At 44.2% G+C, this 15,790-nt stretch overlaps 1 protein-coding gene across 2 annotated transcripts in view; it reads left to right on the top strand.

The window, feature by feature from the left end:
* Nucleotides 1–15,790, top strand: part of ADAM12 (ADAM metallopeptidase domain 12) — a 401,034-nt gene that overhangs the window by 103,277 nt on the left and 281,967 nt on the right. The window lies entirely within an intron of this gene.

Genomic DNA, 15,790 nt, shown 5'->3' with positions numbered 1-15,790 from the left:
GCTGGTAAAGCGATTATACTTCAATGGAAAAGATTTTAAAAATGAGAATAGTTCCCTGAGTATGCCCAGTGTTTCTATTTATAAAGAATTATCAGGGAAACCTTGAATTTAAACTTGATGACAGTGCAACAGTTTTTAGAGTTCTTTATTTCAGTGTACCTTTAGGTAAGATCCCCTTTTCTGTGTAAGAAAAGTCCATATGTGTATGCAGTTTTATTTATACATAATGTCTTCCAGTTAGTAACTCATCTGAAATTGTTTCTGAACGACTCCCTTTGAAATTGTTACTAATAAATTTTTTTTTCAGTAGAGCTTCAGGCATCCTTGTATGACATTCTATCTCTAGAAAATAACAGAATTTTCATTCTCTTTGGTTCAAAAGGACTTCCGGGGTGGCTCAGACAGTAGATTCTTACCGTCTTACGGTTAAGAATCTACCGTCTGAGCCCAGGTAGGAGAACCTGTAGGAGACCAGTTTCAATCCCTGGTTCTGAAAGATCCCCTGGAAGAGGAAATGGCATCCCCTTTGGTAATCTTCCCTGGAGAATTCCATGGACAGAGGAACCTGTCAGGCTAGGGTCCATGGGGTTGCAAAGAATCAGACATGACCGAGTGACTCATACTTTCACTTTCTTGGAGAAAAATCTTGAAGGTTGGCCATAGACTATTCATACCCCTCTCCTGGGTCTGTTAGCCGTCTTGACACCTCTTTCTCTGTTTTGCCTTTTGTCACGTCAACATTACTTAGTTGCACGATCCAGGTAAATGATTATTCGTCCAGTTTCGTATAGATGATGTAAGGTCATTTACAGGAATGGAGCTGCTCCTTTTTTCTTCCCAGAAGGACAAAGAGGGAGCCCTGAGCCCGCCTGGCTGTCCTTAAAGCCGAAGTCATGGATAGCCGCTGGGAAGGACATGAAGGCACAGTGGTGACTGTGGACTTCATTCAGCGTGACCGCTTGGAGGCGGCTAGTACTGTCCTAAGAGAAACTCCACGCGGTAGCCTCTTAAATGCTGTCACATTTACGCTCTATGGTTTGTTTTAAGATGGCTAATCCAGGAATGCTCAAAATAGGCTAATTTGCTGATGACACATTTGTGATAACTCCAGCCTTGTTCTCAGCAAGGAGGAGATTTTCTATGTTGGCCTAAAAACTGTCTGTATTAACGGTAAATTTAAATATGTAACTTTGCTAACACAATATCAACAACAAAGTAGCTTATATTCTGTTGGTCTCAGTCATGTCTGACTCTCTGCGACCCCATGCACTGTAGCCCACCAGGTTTCTCTGTCCGTGGGGATTCTCCAAGCAAGAGTACTGGAGTGGGTTGCCATGCCCTCCTCCAAGGGATCTTCCCAACCCAGGGATCGAACCCAGGTCTCCCGCATTGCAAGAGGATTCTTTACGATCTGGGCCACCAAGGAAGTTCAGTATAATAAGGTATTTTCGTTACTCTGAACTTTGGAGTGAAGGTCAAGATTGGTTCAGAGGGTAGACTGCCTGAATCTAACAGAGGACCTGAGGTGTAACTATTTGATGAAGAGATGACTTGAGCAGCACTTCTGAACGTCTTGATCAAATGAATCAAACCAATGAGCAATGGTTTCGTGCTTTGGATGTATGAGAAAGTAGCACTTGAGGCTCCCTGATGTCTATTCAAAGTTGACTGAGGCTTCCAGAAGCTTGTAGCCTGGTGAGCACTTTGCCGGGAACAGAAATAACCACGCCCCAGGCAGAATGTGAGGCATCGTGTAAAGTGCAGGGACAGGAGAGCTCTACCCGAGCTGTCAGGCAGGGACCTGAAGGTTAGGAGCATCTCATGGGCCCTTCTGGGATGAGGAGGAGTCCTGGAGGCCAGAGGAGGCAACAGAAGAAAAAGGCGAGTCCATCCGTTCCTGCTATGCTTATTTCTAATCATCCAGCCCACATCATCATCCTATTTGATTTTAGACCAGAGATTGTGAACTCCAGTACTGCAAGGAGCCAAGCTGGTGTTATAAACAAGCAAAGCTGGCCAGGTCACCTGACAATAGATCTCCTTTACCCTTGGCCTCCGTGTGCAGGTACAGTCAGGCAGGGGGTACTGGAAGAATGAGCAGTCGCTCTTCAATTTTAGCCGGTTGTTGCCCTGTGAAGTGCGAGCCCAGGGTTGCCATTTTTCTGATACTGTTTTTTCTCCAAGAAGCAACCCATCCAGATTTGTCTCAGAATTCTCCTGACTCTTAGAGATCAGCAATTAAATCAAATTGACAAACTGGGTGGCCTGCACTTTGGTGCCAAACCAGCATCAGCTGCAGGCCGAGTGAGGCTCGTGAACTGTCACCCTGCGAAACTGGGTCTGGCACAACAGCTCTGAAAATGTGGTCCCAGGACCAGCAGCGTCATCTGACTGCCTCTTAGAAATGCAACTGCCAGGCTCCATCCCAGATCTACTGAATAAGAAACTCGGTGAACCCTACGATATGTATTTCCACAAGCCCTCTAGGAGATTTAGATGCTCGCTTAAGTTTGAGAATTTTTTTTTTTTATGTTTTTAAGTGGCTGGGGAAAAAAATCAAAAGATGTTTGCTATTTCATGATATATAAAATGACATGACGTTCAAATGTCCCTGTTCATAAATCAAGTTCTATTGGCACATAGCCATGCCCATTCATTGATGAATTGTCTGTGGCTGTTTTTGCCCTGCACCGGCAGGGTTGAGTAGTCCTAGCAAAGGCCAAATGGTCCACAAAGCTTAAAATATTTATGGAAAAAAAATATGGAAAACTGTGTCTTCTGGGATACAAAGTCCTTTGCACTCCATGGAGTGAGTGGCCACTTGAGTCCCTCTCTGCCCTCTGTGTCCTCCGTCACAGGGCTGTCATCCACGCTCACAGCGCCATCCTGTCTGGCTCCACCTCCTAACGCTGCCCCTGGGGTCCTCCCCCAGCCCCTGCCAGCCACCTGCATCCTGCCTGCTGTTTCTCCCTCCTGATGCTGAGGCCCAAATGCCCCAAGAAATAGCACAAGAGGCAAGCAACAGGGAAAGCTGGTGACATGCATCCTGCAATTTCTGTCTGAAGTTGTGTAATATGAATTCCCATAGCTCTCTACAAGGCTTTTAGCATGAGTTTGCATGGAGCAATTAGGGTGTGTTTTATAAAAAGTTAGCAATTAGCTGTAACACTGTTTGGGACAGAAAAACTTGTTTACACTAGGCTTCACTTCGGACAGAATGACTTGATAGTGCCTTCGTGATTGACAGCAGGATTACTTTTTTAAAGAGTTTATTATATTGCGCTAATGTTTATTTGAAAGAGATTACAGTGATGTTTTATAAATGGCCCTTAGTCAACATATGAATGGGATAGTCTCTCTAGAAGACAGCTTGCCTGCAAACAAACTAGCAACTTAAGCTATTAACTTCCACTGACTGGCAGTTTCGAAATGGGGTTGTAGGGAAAAAATGGTACTTGAATGTTTCCAGACATCAAATTAGTTAGATAAATGAACTTTGAATTGGAAACCAGGCCTTCTAGTTAATAAACACAGTGCGTATTATTTTACGGCTGTGTCTCGTAAAACTAGGCAAGTCATTCCAAAAAGCAATGCTCTGTCCTGTTTTCTATTATAATACTCCAGATTATATCAGTGAGCAAACCTTAGAAAGTGTTATCTTTAAAATATTTCACATCAAGACGAAGAGAATTCATGTGTCCTACGTTGTGTCCTATGTTGTGTCCACCTTGTGTCCAAGGTTCTTCCAGAAACTTCCACCCTCTTCTGTAACACTGGTCAGACAGGAATAAGATCTTCCTTCCATATAAAACAAGTGTCACTGAACTCAGTTTCAGCTGCTTGATGCTCAAAAGCCAATATTCTTTCTGACTTACTTCACTCTGTATGAAAAACAGGTATTGTATGTTAAGGCATATATGTGTAATCTAGAGAGATGGTATAGATGATCTTATTTGCAAAGCAGAAATAGAGACGCAGATGTAGAGAACAAATGTATAGAATCCAAGCAGGGAAGGGAAAGGATGGGAAAAGCTGGAGACTGGCATTGACATGTATTCTCATGGGATTGACATGTGTGGACTAGATAACCAATGAGAAGCTCCTGTATAGCACAGGGAACTCTGCTCGATGCCCTGTGATGACCTAAACCGGAAGGAAATCCACAAAAGAGAGGATATATGTATGTGCTCAATCACTCAGTTGTGTCTGACTCTTTGCGACCCCATGGACTGTAGCCTGCCAGGCTCCTCTGTCCATGGGATTCTCCAGGCAAGACTCTTGGAGTGGGTTGCCATTCCCTTCTCCAGGGGATCTTCCCAACCCAGGGATCCAACCTGTGTCTCCTGCATTGCAGGCATATTCTTTACCAACTGAGGCACCAGGGAAGCCCCTATAAACAGGCCACCAATTAATGAATATATAATATTTCTCTTTGAAAACTTGTTAGCATCTTACAGAACTTAGTTTTATTATCCCCATTTAGATCAAAATACAGAAAGCATCAAAGGGTTTCGATTTGGGTAAAAAGCAGTAAATAATAAGTGAAATGGTCTTTTGTCAATGTCATTCTGGGAAGTAGCGGTTTTGTTTGTGATTGGATTTCTGTAATAAACATGCATTTCCATCTTGTCACGCACAATGGTTTCCAAACAGACAGTTTACTCTTTGAATCTCACAGCAATCTGCCTGACGATTTCAGTTTTCTATTGCTGTTCTGCCAAACTGCCACAACTTAAGTGGCTTGAAACTATCCCCCTTTTTGATCTCTCAGTTCTGAAGGTCACGAGGCAGGTGGCTGAGTTGGATTTCCTGCTTTGCATCTCACTAGGTTAAAATCAAGGCTCTCTCTGAGCTGCCCTTCTTGATGGCGACATGGGGGCGGGTCTGTCCTGCTCATCTGAGATGCTGGCAGCAGTCAGCTCTTGGAGGTTGTTGGGCTAAGATCCCTGTGTTCTCGCTGGATGAAGGTGAAGGGCCATCTCTAGCTTCTTGTGGCCTCTGCTTCTATGGTTTGCGAAGCCCTTGCTCCATCTTAAAAGTGAGCTAAACGGTCAGACTCTCCTGTATATCGGTCCAACCCCAGGGGTGAAAGTTACCTCTGCTTTTTAGGACCCTCGCGAGTACGCTGGGCCCATCTGAATAAACCAGGATAATATCTCCCTGTGTCTCTTTACACATCTACGAGGTCCCTTTTTTCAGGGAAGATGACATGTTCATGGGTTAGAACATCTGCGGTGCTGGTTTAGTCACTAAGTCGTGTCTGACTCTTGCGACCCCATGGACTATACCCCGCCAGACTCCTCTGTCCATGGGATTCCCCAGGCAAGACTGGAGTGGGTTGCCATTTCCTTCTCCAGGGGATCTTCCCCCACTCAGGGATCGAACCCAGGCCTCCTGCATTGCAGGTGATCTCTTGCATCGCAAGCAGATTCTTTATGGGCTGAGCCACCAGGGAAGCCCCTCGAATATCTTTGGGGGCCCGTTTTTCTGCCACCCACACTGTTGGAAGGATTGTCATCCCCAGAAGGGACAGCAGAGAGGCTGCCAGCAGTCCCTCCGCCCGAGGGGCAGCACCCGGCCTGTCTGTGGACACATTTCTGGCCTGAGCCTCTTCCAGGTACAATCTTCCAAATGGGAAAACACTGTTTTCAAGATGAAATAGTTCTTTATTCAGTTCAGTCGCTCAGTCATGTCCGACTCTTTGTGACCCCATGAATCGCAGCACGCCAGGCCTCCCTGTCCATCACCAACTCCCGGAGTTCACTCAGATTCACGTCCATCGAGCCAGTGATGCCATCCAGCCATCTCATCCTCTGTCGTCCCCTTCTCCTCCTGCCCCCAATCCCTCCCAGCATCAGAGTCTTTTCCAATGAGTCAACTCTTCGCATGAGGTGGCCAAAGTACTGGAGTTTCAGCTTTAGCTGACTCATTGGAAAAGACCCTGATGCTGGGAAAGATTGAAGGTAGGAGGAGAAGGGGATGACAGAGGATGAGACGGTTGGATGGCATCACCGACTCGATGGATGTGAGTTTGAGTAAACTCCAGGAGTTGGTGATGGACAGGGAGGCCTGGCATGCTGCAGTCCATGGGGTCACAAAGAGTCAGGCACAACTTAGTGATTAAAAAACAAGGCATCACTCAGGGGCTCAGTGACCTTCTTCCCAGCTGTTGGAGGGAGTCTGAAGATGCTGAGGCAAACCCTGGCCCAGGCACCCAGCCAAGGCCTTCTCCTCACACAGCATTCCTCATCACAAGCCCTGTTTTTGTACTGCAGCCTCACTGACTGAACGTTCAGGAGAGGCCGGTGCTTCCTGTGTGCAGGATGACAGGCCCATGGCACTTGGGCTGCAGGTGGTCTTTTAAATGATCACGTGCCTGGCTGATGGGAAAATCCATCTTCACCATTGGTCTCCTGCCCTGGGCATCCTGATGTTGCTGAGCCATCAGCAGGCAGCCAGGCAGCGCTTGAGTTTGTCCGTCCCTCCTGATAATCGAGATGTCTGAAGGCAGGCGATGGGGAGGGAGGGCCACGGTGGTCTGGGGACCAGCCCACAAACTGCTGGGCTCTGATGTCAAGGGCCCAATTCCAGGGCCCAGCCACCAAGCCCAGAGCAGTTAAGAACCATTAAGCAGTAAAATAGAGTGTCCACAAACCCCTCCCACCCTGACTCCCCGCCCCCTTCCTGGCATGGTGCCGATTTCTAGCTCTGCAGCCCCTCTCATCACCTTGTAATTGACATTGCTCTGCATTGAGCTCGTCTACTCTTCCTCTTGTTACACACTCTCTGCCCTCTGCTCCCATTTGGATTCTTTATCACTAAGGTCCCAAGAAACCGAGCAGGAGAGCAAGCGTCCTCTCCAGTGACCCAAAGGGGCCAGGAGCCAGGCCAGGAGCTGGCAATCACTGGCTGTCTCAGCCAGCCCCGAGTGTGAGTGGACCAGCTCCCAACCTCCTCTCAGCAGGGGAACAGAACCCAAGTCACCCTCGACGGCTTGGTTCCCCCCTCGGCAGGAAGGGGTCCCCTGTGCAGCCATGTGCATCTGTGGGATGCCCGCCTCTAGGAGTGAGTTTTCCCCAAGTTCACCTTTGCATTGGATTGAGGAGAGGTGGTAACATAAGAATTGAAATTTAGATGGGTTAAGTTTGAGAAACCTGCATCGTCGTGGTTTCCAGATTGCTTTCTGTTAAGTCAGGTTGTTGGGCTCCTCTTACAACCCAACAGGAAGCTCCAGAAGGGACAGATGACAGTTTTCCACTCAGAATCTGCCTCCTCAGATGGACACAAAGCATGAGGAACTGTAATCCTGTAGCGTACAGATGCATGGAGGCAGAATAGTGCTAAATCAAAGAATTAATGAGGCTTTAAGATGCTCTGGTTCAGTTAGTTCAGTCAGTTCAGTTGCATTTGACTCCTTGCAAGCCTGTGGACTGCAGCACGCCTGGCTTCCCTGACCTTCACCAGCTCCCAGAGCTTGCACAAATGCATGTGCATCGAGTTGGTGATGCCATCCAACCATCTCATCCTCTGTCACTCCCTTCTCCTCCTGCCTTCAGTCTTTCCCAGCATCAGGGTCCTTTCCAATGAGCCAGTTCTTTGCATCTGTTAGCCAAAGTATTGGAGTTTCACCTTCAACATCAGTCCTTCCAATTAATATTCAGGACTGATTTCCTTTACGATTGACTGGTTTGATCTCCTTGTAGTCCAAGGGACTCTCAAGAGTCTTCTCCAGCACCACAATTCAAAAGCATCAATTCTTTGGCACTCAGCTTTCTTTATGTTCCAACTCTCACATCCATACGTGACTCATGGAAAAAACTATAGATTTGACTAGATGGACCTTTGTTGGCAAAGTAATGCCTCTGCTTTTTAATATACTAACTAGGTTTGTCATAGCTTTTCTTCCAAGGAGCAAGCACCTTTTAATTCCATGGCTGTAGTCACCATCTGCAGTAATTTTGGAGCCCAAGAAAATAAAATCTCTCACTGTTTCCATTGTTTCCCCATCTTTCTATGAAGTGATGGGGAATGGATGCCATGATCTTCATTTTCTGAATGTTGAGTTTTAAGCCAGCTTTTTCACTCTCCTCTTTGACCTTCATCAAGAGGCTCTTTAGCTCCTCTTTGCTTTCTGCCATAAGGGTGGTATCATCTACATATCTGAGGTTATTGATATTTCTCCTGGCAATCTGGATTCCTGCTTGTCTGGCATTTTGCATGGGCTTCCCTCATAGCTCAGTCAGTAAAGAATCTGCCTGCAATGCAGGAGACTCCAGTTTGATTCCTGGGTTGGGAGGATCCACTGGAGAAGGAAATAGCAATTCCATTATTCTTGCCTGGAGAATCCCATGGACAGAGGAGCCTGGCAGGCTACAGTCCAGGGGGTCTCAAGAGTCAGACATGACTTAGTAACTAAACCACCACCACCACTCGGCATATAAGTTAAATAAGCAGGGTGACAATATACAGCCTTGATATACTCCTTTCCCAACTTGGAACCAGTCTGTTGTTCTATGTCCAGTTCTAAATGTTGCTTCTTGACCTGCATATAGATTTCTCAGGAGGCAGGTAACATGGTCTGGGATTCCCATCTCTTTAAGAATTTTCTACAGTTTGTTATAATCCACACAGTCAAAGGCTTTAGCATAGTCAATGAAGCAGAGGTAGATGTTTTTCTGGAATTCTCTTGCTTTTTCTATGATCCAACGGATGTTGGCAATTTGATCTCTGGTTCCTCTGCCTTTTCTAAATACTGTTTGAACATCTGGAAGTTCTCAGTTCATGTACTGTTGAAGCCTCACTTGGAGATTTTTGAACATTACTTTGCTAGCATGGGAGATGAGTACAATTGTGAGGTAGTTGGAACGTTCTTTGGCATCGCCTTTCTTTGGGATTGGAATGAAAACACCTTTTCCAGTCCTGTGGTCATTGCTGAGTTTTCCAAATTTGCTGGCATATTGAGTGCAACACTTTAACAGCATCGTCTTTTAAGACTTGAAATAGCTCAGCTGGAATTCCATCACCTCCACTAGTTTTGTTTGTAGTGATGCTTCTTAATGCCCACTTGACTTCAAATTCCAGGATGTCTGGCTCTAGGTGAGTGATCACACCATGATGGTTGTCTGGGTCATTAAGATCTTTTCTGTACAGTTCTTCTGTGTGTTCTTGCCACCTCTTCTTAATATCTTCTGCTTCTGTTAGGTCCATACCATTTCTTCCATGCCAATATTTTCATGAAATATTCCCTCAGTATCTCTAATTTTCTTGAAGATATCTCCAGTCTTTCCCATTCTATTGTTTTCCTCTATTTCATTGCATTGATCTCTATTTCTTCAAGATGCACTGGCTAGAATAGTCAAAAATGGAAATCTGAAATGCTGCAAATTTAAGCATTAGTGTCCCACCAGTAGCAACAGCATAAAGAACTTGAAATAAGAACATCACACATGCCAAACAGCAAGCGGTTGTGCCTTTTTTGGTGGGAAGGGAGAAGTGGGCTGGAGACCTGTGAACCCACTGTGCAGAGAAATACAGTAAGAAAAAAACAGTGCAAAAAATAACCTCACATTTTAACATACAAACAGCTTCAAGCTACATTCCATGTCTTTTTAAAGCACTTCTTACCTGAGAACATGTGCCATTCTGCACATTTTAACAAGAGGTTTGCTAATGTCCTTTTCCCATCAGAGAAAAGTATCAATGACTCATGAATAAACATTATCATCATTTACATAATAACTAAAAGTCTCCAAGCCAGGGACACCCACTATGGTGCTCCAGTGCCCTCATCTTTACTGTGTTATTCTCCAGCTAATTCAATTTTGTCCTCTCTCAATTCCATGATGCTCACATCTTCCTGACTATGGAACCACTGCACTAATATTAAAGTGGTAATCAAGATTGCCTGTAAATATTCATAGCAATAAATGACTCCCTCGTGCCCTGTGAGTTCCAGGCTTGCAGCCTGAAGCATTTATTTAGTGCCAGGGAGGGATAGTTATTTCAGAGTCCCTGGAATACAATATTTTAATATTTGTGTTCTGCTTGAAAAACTAGGTTCCTCTGAGCTTCTGGTACCAATGGTTGAGATAAATGACTTTGGCTCTGACTGATTATCGTACTTACAAGGATAACCTACACATGGTGATGGGTGTATATTTGGCTGTGGTCCCCACTTCTGATTTTTAATGCAGTTCCCTTCCTTTCTGCAGGCTCACTCACCTTATTTCCACTTTATGGTCAGGTTAAGATTTTTCTAAGTCATTGAAAATTGGCTATTATTTAAAGACAGAGAAACATTAAGGAGATGGGGCAGTGTATCATTCCATTCATCAGAGGTGGAAAAAATTCATAAGCATTCCCCCATCCATAGAAATATACCTTTGTTGACTTGGAATATTTTGTAGCCATCAAGGGTGAAACAATTTAAATCCAGGTTTAGGTGAGCCCCCAGTTACACAAATTAAAGAGTGGCAGCCTAACATTTTCAAGTAAAATGTGAAAGTAGATCATTTTTAAGATCCCTTTATTGGTGTTATAATATTGCTTGTAAGTAACACATAGCAGAGAAAATAATTTACATTGCTGAAGGATATCATTTAAGAGGTTATTGTGAATAAAAATGTTATTAACAAGGACTAAACAAATAAAGGCAACCCAGTAAATAATAAGGAAAAGAAAAATACTATAGCTAATTTTTAAAGATCACTTTTAAAATGTGTGTTTATATTTCCAGGTAAGAGGGATGTGCTGGACAAGTGCATTGTGGGAGACTTCAGAAAAAGTACAGGGCAGACAAGGGTCCCAGTGACAGGCAGTGGGGTTCAGCCAGAGCTTTATTTTGTAGACCTGTCTGGGCAAGCCATTTGGGAGAGCCAGCCTAAACTCATTTCCACGAGGAACTTACAAGGAGAGCAGCCTCAGAAGAAACTAAATATGCACTTGATCCTGGGCTTCTAGCTTCCAGAACTGCACAAAAATGAATTTTTGTTAATCTACCCAGTCTGAGATACTTTGTCTTGGCAGCCTCAGCAAATGCATACAGGGTGGCTTCTAGGATTCTGGAAATATTTTGACTTTTCAATTGGGTGGTAGATACCCTGATGATTATTTTATTGTTGTTTTTTAAATTATACTTTTATATAAATTGTATGTTTTATATATTCTTTTGGATATACTTTTCCCCATTAAAAAATAGAATTATAATGACTGTCAAGACATTTCTAGCATAGTGATAAGCATTTAATTGTTTCATTCAGCAAATGCAGTTCTTTAAGCATTCAATAAAAGACATGATTTCATTAGGGCAATCAATATGTCATTTTTTAAAATGAATGCTGTATTTAACCAGTACTAGTTCATCATCTCCTATGTCTAAAAATCAAAAGAAAATGGGATGAATACATGCTTTTAGACTAAAAAATCTTTGGCAAGGAGTGGTTTTGAGTTAAAATAGTTCTCTGTTTAACTTCTCCATTGAATTTGCCTATACAAATCAGGTCTCAGCTAAAATATATAGATAAAGCTCTTTCTACCTCCCTGGGGGAAAATGTATTCATTTGAAATATGTTGACACTACAACATTCTAACAGCTCCTGTAGGGACTTTATGTGGAATTAGTACAAATGTTTGTGTTTAATCTAGCTGAATTTTTCAGGGAGTGGAAAGGGTGCTGCAAATATTTAATTTGTATCCAAAATGTAATTGTCAGTATTTGTCTTTAAAATAATAATGTGTGAGAAAAAAGAAAAATATAAAATAGTGATGTCTTAGGCAAACACAATTTGCAATTAAAGTAATTATTTTCACACAAATATATAAAATAGACAAACATGCTGTTCGGAAACATCTTGACAGAACATTGAGATGTATTTTTGTTCTGCTATTTTATTGCAAATGTAATTAATGATCTTGTTTTTCTAAGATATAATTAATGAGTACAAACTGTAGACCTCAGAGAGAACTCTCTGTATGTGTCTGTAATTAAATCTCAGTGTCAGGAAGCATGGGTAGATTTAGGTGAAAGTCCTTGCGGCACACTTGAAAGCCGATCCAGGGCTGAGAAACACATTTTGTCTCCTGTATTAAAATCAAAGGAAGTTATGCGTGTTTAGGAATATTGAGTTTAAAAGTTCAGCAAACACTCAGAAATCCATGCAATTCTTAGAAACCCCAGGGATTATCAAAATATAGCAAGTAGGAAGTATGGTTTCACTAGATCACTGATGTTTGTACCGTCGTTAGGATGAATCCAGAAAAAATAAGATCTGGGCCTCCGCGGCGGCTCAGTGGGAGACAGCTCCCCTGCCAGTGCGGGAGACGTGGGTTTGATCCCTGCCCCGGGAAGATCCCACATGCCGCAGAGAAGCTAGGCCTGGGCACAGCTATTGAGCCTGTGCTGTAAAGCTCAGGAGTGGCACCTGCTGAGCCCATGTGTAGCAACTGCTGAAGCCCCAGGCACCCTACAAGAGAGATCACGGCAGTGAGAAACCCACGCACCACAAACAGAGAGTGGCCCCGTTCACCCAAGCTGGAGAAAAGCCCGCACAGCAAGCAAGGCCCAGCACAGTCAGAAATAAACAAATAAATACAATTATTAAAAAAAAAAAAACAGATCTGGTTAAACCCAGATATTATACTTAAGTATTTGATGTATATGAATATCCAGCAGTTTAACTCTCAAGCTTAAGTAACTACTTAATAAATAATGTCACCCATCAATTAATTGAGAAGAGCTTTCTTTAAAAACAAAACAGAACTTATGCTGGCACTCAGTTTTATCTCCCGAAGGCACCAATATTCAAAACAGTGTAGCACTTGGGCAGCTCTTGGATGGTGCAAGTCTCAGGTTTTTATTACTGACCAAGGGGTGCGCAGTAAAGACAGAAATTTCTGTGAACCCTGTGAAAATGAAATGTTCCACATCTGAGCTGTCTAGCAGGGATAACTAGTAGCTCCGTGTTGCTTTAGAGCCTTGAAATGTGTCCAGTGTGACTGATGAACTGATTTTTAATTTTGATATCACTTGAATTAATTTAAATGTAAGTAGCCATATGTGGCTAATGGTTACCATATTAGATATGGGAAATTACAAAAAGACATTCCAAGGGCTGCCCTAAAAATAGAGTGAATAATGTCTCACCCTTTGTGGTTCTCCCTGGTTATATGGCATTAGTTAATTCAAGTTGTAATATTTCCCCAAAAGTCGTGTGACCTTCCGTTGTGGGTTCTATCTCAATTTTGTTTCATCTTAACTCATTATTTTAATGTTAGTTATTGGAACTCATTAATACAATCCATTTATCTCTTAAAACATAGCATGGGATTCTTCATAGACAAGCTGAATTGCTGTCTTGTAAAAAAGTCCCTTAAACTCTGGAGTTATAATTTTGTCATTCAGGCGCCAAGTGGCGTCTGACTCTGCAATCCCATGGACTGCAGCACGCCAGGCTCCTCTGCCCACTGTCTCCTGGAGTTTGCTCAAATTCATGTCCATTGAGTTGGGGATGCTATCTAACCATCTCATCCTCTGCTGCCCCCATCTCCTTTTGCCTTATTATTAAATATTCTTATTTAATAATATTATAATAGTTATAATAGTGTCTTTCAAATATGGGATGTTCAAGAATTATGTCTAGACTTATTCTCCTCTTATTGAAGCATGAATCCAGAAGAACTTAAAAAGGCAGACAAAACCAGGACACTGAAGTCAGCAGCAGTAATTTAATGTGGGTGATGATGTTTGAACAAGGTTGAGATTTCACTTGAAGCACCAGGGCAACACCGCCTGGGAGGAGCTGGTGATCTTGAGTTCACGTTGTCATTTCTGTCCTGACACATCTCTCCTCCGCTGTGATCTTTTTAAGGCGCTAAGCAGCCTTCACTTCCTCAGTGGGCTATGATGGCATTTGGTCCTTCCTTACGCTGGCTGCTTCCCTTGTGGCTCAGATGGTAAAGAATCTGCCCGCAATGCGGGAGACCCAGGTTCAATCCCTGGATTGGTAAGATCCCCTGGAGAATGAAATGGCAACCCACTCTAGTATTCTTGCCTAGAGAATTCCCTGGACAGAGGAACCTGGCAGGGTACAGTCCATGGGGTCATAACAAGTCAGAAACGAGTGAGCGGCTCCACTTTCTTTCTTCTTTGTGTTGGTTGCATCATTTGTGAATTAACTCATCCTCTGCCCTCTCCCATCCACCTGGGCAGTGGGCAGTACTGCCTGGCCTGAGCTGAGCACAGCAACTATGGTGAGCTGAGTCAGGGCATGGTCCTGCTGGATGAACTCTCCACCTCATCAGAATGAAAGCACAGCATTCCCTTTTCAAAATCAACATTAAACATTTTAGTAATGCCTGATGGACACGTGATGCCTCCAACTGAAACATGTTAGCTGGGGGTAACAGAGGGAGTTGGAGGCTGACCGCCGGTCCCCAGAATCCCTGAGGATGTAATAGGCAGGGAAGCAGGGAGAGGCTTTGTCAAGTGACTACGGGTTGGCAAATCGATTTTGACTTGGGTAAGGATGACGCATCATTGACTTGGGCTCCTCGAGAGGGATGTGGTATGTTCAGCCAGCCTGGTTTAGATGGGGGCTAACCTGGGACAGGGGTGTGGGTTCAGGGACAGTACCCCATGGTTGTGCTCTCCAAGAGGGGCAAGGAGCTCGTTGGGATTTCTGGGGCAGAACAGTGAATATAGATGCCTGCCCCCCACTGAGAGACCGGCAAGCACAGACTAGGGTTTCTTGGGACCCGGAAGCGAGGTGGAGGAAGGTGTCTGCCTGGCAAGAGGGAGGAGACGTAGAGCTGTCTGCCCTATTCATTCACTCATTCTCCTCTTCACCAAATGTTAACTGAGCTTCTGTTATTTGTCTGGCACCGTGGAGGATAAGGAAGGGGACAGAGGACGAGATGGTTGGATGGCATCAACAGCTCAATGGCCGTGGATCTGTGCAAACTCTAAAAGATAGTGGAGCACGGGGAAGCTTGGCATGCTGCAGTCTGTGGACTTTCAGTGAACCGGACACGACTGAGTGGCTGAACAACCAAACAACAAAAGGGACATGTTAGCAACAAATCCACATCCTGAATTGTAGTGAGTAGGAAGGGAGTTCTTCCTTCCAGGGAGGGAAGGGGCAGGAGACTGGGAAAAAGAATACCTGCGGGGAGGTGGGTGTCATTAGACTGGGGAGTGAGGTAAGGCTTCTTCGGGTCATTGATATTTAAGCTGAGCCTGGGTAGTTGGGAGAAAGCATTCCAGGCAGAGGGAATGTTGCCTCAGAGCTGCCAAGCAGCCTGGTGTGTTGGAGGAGCTGGCAAAGCCAGTGTGGCTGGAGCTGGGTGAGCCAGGAGGAGCGCAGTGCAGGCGGGTGTGGAGGGCAGGGAGGGCCAGGCCATGCAGGCGCTGTGGGCCACGTGAAAGGGTCGGCATGTTCACTGTGAAAAACTGAACAGTGTGGAGGTTTCTCAGAACCTACAAAGAGAGTTACCATATGACCCAGCAGTTCCACTCCTGGGCATATACCACCCCCCAAAAAACCAAAAACACGAATTAAAAAAGATAGATGCACTCCAACGTTCATAGCAGCATTACTTACAAAGGCAAGATATGGGAGCAACCTAAGTGTCCATCAATAGATGAGTGGAGAATGGACGGATATGCGCAATGGAATACTACTCGGTCATAACAAGGAACGAAAATGTTGCTATTTGCAGCAACATGGAGGATTTGGAGGGTAAATACTGTATGATATCACTTATATATGGAATCTAAAAAATACAGCAAGTTAGT

The sequence above is a fragment of the Ovis canadensis genome, chromosome 22 (assembly GCF_042477335.2).
Source record: "Ovis canadensis isolate MfBH-ARS-UI-01 breed Bighorn chromosome 22, ARS-UI_OviCan_v2, whole genome shotgun sequence".
Taxonomy (NCBI): domain Eukaryota; kingdom Metazoa; phylum Chordata; class Mammalia; order Artiodactyla; family Bovidae; genus Ovis; species Ovis canadensis.
This window is presented reverse-complemented; position numbering and strand designations above follow the sequence as displayed.